The following is a 7,727-nucleotide window of genomic DNA, read 5'->3' as shown; positions in this document are numbered from 1 at the left end:
ATTAAAGGCAAGTTAGCTCCTCGCTACATTGGACCCTATGAAATCAAAGCAAGTTGTGGACCTGTAGCCTATCAATTGGAATTGCCACCTCACATGTCAGCAGTTCACAATGTGTTCCATGTATCTCAGCTGCGGAAATGTGTTCGCCTACCCACTGAAGTGCTGCCAGAACCAGACATTGAGATAGAACCAGACTTGTCCTATCAAGAGTACCCCGTCAAGGTATTAGATCAGAAGGAGAGATCAACTCGGGCAAGATCAGTCAGAATGTATAAGGTTCAGTGGAGTCACCATTCAGCAGAAGAAGCTACATGGGAGACTGAGGATTTTCTACGCTCTCGCTTCCCCGACTTTCTACCCAAAAGAGTCGGTACGTAACCCCAAAACCCCACCCCCACCTGCCCTTTGAATTCAATTATAAGAAAAGCTTAAATAACAAGGATAGTCTAAGTTGTGGTTTTAACTTAAAAAGGGCTTCCTTCTGAAGTTGCAAAGAGAATGACATTCGAAGAGCAGTTAACAAGAGAAACTTGAGTATAAAGGAAGAGTAGCACACCAACACACCTTCAAGCACCCCTCCAAGGGACTCTACCTAAATCTCGGGACGAGATTCCTTTAAGGGGGGAGGGCTGTAACACCTCAGGTGTTACCATGGCTAGAGCACACTTGGTGCTAAGGACTATGATCACATGTGGAAGAAACTTAAGGAGCAAAAGTGTAAGGGCTTTGGAAACTAGGTTTAACCAAGAGATGTGAATGACCAAAAGCATTACCCTAATTGAGTGCAACTATCACTTTGGACAAGGGGGGAGAAAACCCTAGACCTATCTTGAACCCTATCTCCCAAAGCCATGGATAAGAGGGGGGAGAGGGTGAGCAATTGTGCAAAACATGAGTAACCTTTCACCAAACCTTAAGTAACCTTATAACCAGCAATTAGGGGATGGAAATATTGCAAAAAGGCCCCTGGAGAAACCCCAAATCCATTCCCTAAGTAGAGAGAGAGCTAGGGCTCTCTAATTCTCTCTAAGTTAAAAACTATACCTACACTAAAGATCAGTCGTGTTCACCTCGAAGCTGGCACCAAATCCACCTATGTTCTATACCAAAAATGTGGCATACCACCTAGGGCACCCACTGGAAAAAGCTGAGCCCGAGACCTTGACGATTGACATGCCTTGGCATGGTTTTTGTCGCGAGGTGGGCAGAGTGACACACCCGATTTGGCGACCGAAGATCTCCCTACCTAGGCCATATCTGCCATGGCAGCTCACGGATGAGAGATAGCCCTAGGTGCCAGGAAAAGACTCGCGCCGGATTTTTGCCAAGATTCGCACGTTTGCGACTTGGGCGAGCTGTTAAACACGGGCAGAAGAAAAGCTCCACGTGTTCGACGCGCTCTGTGTGCGCCAGAGCACGCCCGCGCGCGCCCCGCGTCGTGCCAACGGCCAGCCGACGCCATGGCCCGCGCCCGCGCCTATAAAGCCCGCTCAGGCGTCGACCACACTCTTCCGCGCACACTCAAACCTCACCGGAGCTAAACTCGCCGTCGTTTGCCCGTGCGCGACGTGTCCTCGGCCACCCGAGCCACTGCCGCCGTAGACCGGCCAGCCCAGCCTTTCCCAACCCCGTCCGATCCTTGGAGACGAGTGTGCACGCCCCAGTGAAGCTCCCCGAGCGAGGAATCGAAGCCTGCTTCGCCGGAGAGGCCAGTCCACGGTCGCCGGAGTTCACAACCCCGCCGGAGTGCGTGGACCGGGTAATCCACTGAACCTTTTTCCGATTCCTTGTGTGCACGGCCTCTACGTCACCCCGTGAAGCTCACCGTGCCCTTGGATTGAACCAGATCGCTGTGATTTGGCCGGCACACCCGCCGCCGACGAGGACAACCGCCTGCGCACGTGGACCGAGCGATTCCGGCCATCCCCGCCGGCGAGCCGTACGTCATTGTGACCGCCAGAACCTCCCCGAGCCAACCCTGCCCCTCGCCGGACCCCTCTCGCCGCCGGTAAGCCGCGCCGCCCTTTTCTTTCCCGCGGGTACTGTTTACATTAAGGGAAGGACCTCGGGGAAGAAGAAGGAAAGGTCAGGGGCTTTTTGAACTGTCAGAGACTCGGGGGAATAGTGGCGCAGGGGTAGATTTGAGTGGGCTGATTTAGTTTTAACCCAGGGACCTCGGTGCAAACTGCTTTTTCAGAAAACCTTATTAAACCTGATTTTAAATTTGAACAGAAACTTTGAAAATCCATAACTTATGTTTAGTTCATCCAAATTGGGTCAAACCAATTTTGTCAGACTCTAAATAAGGTGACCTACTTAATAAAAATATAAAACCCCCTATGTATTATAGAAAACTTTAAGGTACTGATTTAATTATAGTTTTGGCTAAAAGCTCAATAATAGAAAGAAAAATAGTTGTACTATTTGGCTAGGGTTAGAAAACTTTGGAGAAGTTTATGTCAACCTACTGACCTAATTAAAAATGCTAAACCTCTCTGTCAACCCCATTAAGTTAGTTTTTGCCAATTATTTTACAATATGCTTAAGGTTAAGAAAAATAGAAAAGGTGTTTTAAATAATGAACCAGAGGGCACCTCTATTTTTGTTAGGATACTTATTCAATGTAGTTCACTATAAAAATCTATTATGCCCTGGTTTAGTATAAAATAAGTAGGATACCTTTTATTTTAATAAAACAAGGAAAACTTAGAAAAACCCTACAAAAATAACCCCAAGGTGAAAATACCCCAACCCTTGGGATAATTAATGTTTTGTTATTAAGAACTTAGTAAAAATATGAAATCTGTTGTTTGACATTTTTCAAATAACAATGTAGTAGAAAGTGCCTTTTTGGTATTAAACTTTAGAAAATCATAACTAAATAATCATCCCATAGCTTTCTGTGATCTTTGGCACAAAAGCTTATTATTACTGTTAGATGCCAACAAAAATAACCCTTAGGACAGAACCCACTCCTAATTAAGAGATGTAGTGCAAAGTGGCTCATTTTACACAACTTTTGTTATTTTTGTCTAAAGCATAGCCTTTTTATTTTAAACCTCAAATTCCTAGAACAGGCTATAATGACCCATGGCAACCCAATGTAATTTTTACAGAATTTTTGGAAAATATTAAACCACTGTCGTAATTCAAACCTACACTAGAAACCATAAGTAGAAAATAAAGAAAGGGAAAAATGAATAATAGGAAATTAGTGTCATCCTAAAAACTCTTTATAACTTGTCCCCTGAAGTATGTAAAGGCAATACCAATTCCCTATGTTTATCCTCAATAAAAACTTAAACCTAAAAGTGATAAGCATAACCCACTAAAAGCCCCGCATGACCAAGGAACCCTAAGTTACTCCTTAGCCTAGTTTTCTTCTTTAGCATAATGTTATTAAATCATGCATAATCATGACATTTATGTTCATTGCATTCGATAGACTGCAACCTTGCTGACGGAGAGTACGTCCTCATGCCGGAGCAAGGAGCTGCTCAGGAGGTAGCCCCAGATCCAACACCAGAACCTGCACCAGAGGACCTGCCTGCCATAGCTTTGGAAGGCAAGCCCCGGTTTATGCATAACCTGTTAATTATGTTATTTTATTATACTTAATTATTGTAGGATTGGATGTGCACTTAAGTGTAGGAGTTGTGTGAAACTCTAGTTGCATGATCTCAGGAATCCTTTTGAAATGGATACTAGTATGATAGGTCGAGTAGTTGCTTTATTTAATTAGGATCTCGATAGAAGACGAGTGATTTTTCCAGCACTCGCGCGAGATCAGGAAATTGGTTGTACCCACTTTCATACTATCATGATTTTAGTTGTGGACAACAATCCATGGGGATTGGTTGTTTACGAGATGGGAAAATGGAATAAGGATTAACGTGCGGATACCTGTGTCAAGCGTTTGAATGTACTAAACATATGCCGAGAAATATGGTAAATCGGTAAGCCTAGTACCTGATTGAACCTGGCAGCAGATTGCCCTCCTCACGCGATCTGAGACGTGGTCTCCCATTCCGGTTATGGTGGGTACAAGTGCGGTCACTGCACGACGGCCGTCGGGGTCAGTGAGACATTGTACGCCAAGGCGGTGAGCCCCTCTCTGCTGACGGGGAATCGATGGGGACGGTTGATGTGTGTGGGGACGGAGTGTCTCGCCACGTCGTGTGTTTAGGTTTACCTTGCAAGGATAAAAAAACTCGATTCGAATCGTCTGCTTCTCGCAGCTAATGAGACTGCTTGATCCATTGTACTGCATTGAGTAACAAGTGGAAATATGATGAGTTGATATAAGATGTTTATTGCTAATAATGTTTGCTACCATGTATGAGTAGATAGTACACATTTAGCCTTAAGAGAGTCACACTTAAATTGACAAAGTTAAAACTTGACTTAGAAACTCAGCTAGTGCTTTTGGCAACCAAACCCCACAGCCAAACAGCTGCATGTCTAGAGGTAGAGGAGTAGACTCCTCATACCGGGTAAGTCTAGCTGAGTATTAGTATACTCAGCCTTGCTTGTGGCATAATTTTACAGGTTCTCTGGAGGACATGGTTGTTGGAGTGACTTGGTCGTCCATCTTGCCACCGGGTTGGACTGTCGAGTGGGACCCCACCTCGGCTGAGGAGGAGCATGAGGAGTGATGGGACAGGCTTCCCCATCTCTCTGTTTATTTACCGTTAGTTTTATTCCGCTGCACTTCGAACAATGATGACTACTTTTGCAAAAACTCCGATGATGATGTAATAATTTAATACTCTTTAATGCATGGCTTTATGCTTTATTGTATTTGCTCTGTGACTCACCATCGAGTGAGATTGTGGTACTTGATCCTGTCAGTGGCCTTGTCGGACTAGATCCGAGGGATTGACGGGTTATTCCCATTTAAAGTGTGGTCTAGCCTCTAAGGCAGGGCTCAAGCACTTAAGTTGGAATAATTCGGGCAGTTCCGCCACAGGGACGACCATGAACTTCGCGTACCATGGCCTCCCTAGTACTGCGTGGTAGGTTCCTCGGAACCCGACCACCTCGAACGTGAGGGTCTCCCTTCGGAAGTTGGAGGGTGTCCCAAAGCAGACAGGAAGATCGAGTTGTCCGAGGGGCTGGACGCGCTTCCCGGGGATGATCCCGTGGAAAGGCGCAGCGCCTGCCCGGACCGAGGACAGATCAACACGCAGGAGCCCGAGGGTCTCGGCGTAGATGATGTTGAGGCTGCTGCCTCCGTCCATGAGGACCTTGGTGAGCCTGACGTCGCCGATGACGGGGTCGACAACGAGCGGGTATTTTCCCGGGCTCGGCACGCGGTCGGGGTGGTCGGCTTGGTCGAAGGTGATGGGCTTGTTGGACCAGTCTAGGTAGACTGGCGCCACCACCTTTACCGAACAGACCTCCCGACGCTCTTGCTTGTGGTGTCGAGCCGAGGCGTTCGCCACTTGCCCACCGTAGATCATTAAGCAGTCGCGGACCTCGGGGAACTCTCCTGCCTGGTGATCTTCCTTCTTATCGTCGTCGCGAGCCCTGCCACCCTCCGCGGGTGGCCCGGCCTTGTGAAAGTGGCGTCGAAGCATGGCGCACTCCTCAAGGGTGTGCTTGACGGGCCCCTGATGATAGGGGCACGACTCCTTGAGCATCTTGTCGAAGAGGTTGGCACCTCCGGGAGGTTTCCGAGGGTTCTTGTACTCGGCGGCGGCGTCGCATTTCGCTTGCGACTTCTTCTTGCCTTTCTTCTTGGCGCCGCGCTGAGTTGATGCCTCGGGGACATCTTCCGGTGGGCGGTCAGCCTTGCTTGTGGCATAATTTTACAGGTTCTCTGGAGGACATGGTTGTTGGAGTGACTTGGTCGTCCATCTTGCCACCGGGTTGGACTGTCGAGTGGGACCCCACCTCGGCTGAGGAGGAGCATGAGGAGTGATGGGACAGGCTTCCCCATCTCTCTGTTTATTTACCGTTAGTTTTATTCCGCTGCACTTCGAACAATGATGACTACTTTTGCAAAAACTCCGATGATGATGTAATAATTTAATACTCTTTAATGCATGGCTTTATGCTTTATTGTATTTGCTCTGTGACTCACCATCGAGTGAGATTGTGGTACTTGATCCTGTCAGTGGCCTTGTCGGACTAGATCCGAGGGATTGACGGGTTATTCCCATTTAAAGTGTGGTCTAGCCTCTAAGGCAGGGCTCAAGCACTTAAGTTGGAATAATTCGGGCAGTTCCGCCACAGGGACGGCCATGAACTTCGCGTACCATGGCCTCCCCAGTACTGCGTGGTAGGTTCCTCGGAACCTGACCACCTCGAACGTGAGGGTCTCCCTTCGGAAGTTGGAGGGTGTCCCAAAGCAGACAGGAAGATCGAGTTGTCCGAGGGGCTGGACGCGCTTCCCGGGGATGATCCCGTGGAAAGGCGCAGCGCCTGCCCGGACCGAGGACAGATCAACACGCAGGAGCCCGAGGGTCTCGGCGTAGACGATGTTGAGGCTGCTGCCTCCGTCCATGAGGACCTTGGTGAGCCTGACGTCGCCGATGACGGGGTCGACAACGAGCGGGTATTTTCCCGGGCTCGGCACGCGGTTGGGGTGGTCGGCTTGGTCGAAGGTGATGGGCTTGTTGGACCAGTCTAGGTAGACTGGCGCCACCACCTTTACCGAACAGACCTCCCGACGCTCTTGCTTGTGGTGTCGAGCCGAGGCGTTCGCCACTTGCCCACCGTAGATCATGAAGCAATCGCGGACCTCGGGGAACTCTCCTGCCTGGTGATCTTCCTTCTTATCGTCGTCGCGAGCCCTGCCACCCTCCGCGGGTGGCCCGGCCTTGTGAAAGTGGCGTCGAAGCATGGCGCACTCCTCAAGGGTGTGCTTGACGGGCCCCTGATGATAGGGGCACGACTCCTTGAGCATCTTGTCGAAGAGGTTGGCACCTCCGGGAGGTTTCCGAGGGTTCTTGTACTCGGCGGCGGCGTCGCATTTCGCTTGCGACTTCTTCTTGCCTTTCTTCTTGGCGCCGCGCTGAGTTGATGCCTCGGGGACATCTTCCGGTGGGCGGCCCTGGGGCTGCTTGTCCTTCCGGAAGATGGCCTCAACCGCCTCCTGGCCAGAGGCGAACTTGGTGGCGATGTCCATCAGCTCGCTCGCCCTGGTGGGGGTCTTGCGACCCAGCTTGCTCACCAGGTCGCGGCAGGTGGTGCCGGCGAGGAACGCGCCGATGACATCTGAATCGGTGATGTTGGGCAGCTCGGTGCGCTGCTTCGAGAATCGTCGGATGTAGTCCCGGAGAGACTCTCCCGGCTGCTGTCGGCAGCTTCGGAGATCCCAGGAGTTCCTAGGGCGCACGTACGTGCCCTGAAAATTGCCGGCGAAGGCTTGGACCAGGTCGTCCCAGTTGGAGATCTGCCCCGGAGGCAGGTGCTCCAACCAGGCGCGAGCAGTGTCGGAGAGGAACAGGGGGAGGTTGTGGATGATGAGGTTGTCATCGTCCGTTCCACCCAGTTGGCAGGCCAGCCGGTAGTCCGCGAGCCACAGTTCTGGTCTTGTCTCCCCGAGTACTTTGTGATAGTAGTCGGGGTTCGGAACCGGGTCGGGAACGGCGCCCGTCGTATGGCGCGGCTGAAAGCCTGTGGACCGGGTGGTTCGGGCAAGGGACTCCGATCCTCCCCGCTGTCGTAGCATCCCCCACGCCTGGGGTGGTAGCCTCGGCGCACCCTCTCGTCGAGGTGGG

The sequence above is a fragment of the Zea mays genome, chromosome 6, assembly GCF_902167145.1.
Source record: "Zea mays cultivar B73 chromosome 6, Zm-B73-REFERENCE-NAM-5.0, whole genome shotgun sequence".
Taxonomy (NCBI): domain Eukaryota; kingdom Viridiplantae; phylum Streptophyta; class Magnoliopsida; order Poales; family Poaceae; genus Zea; species Zea mays.
This window is presented reverse-complemented; position numbering follows the sequence as displayed.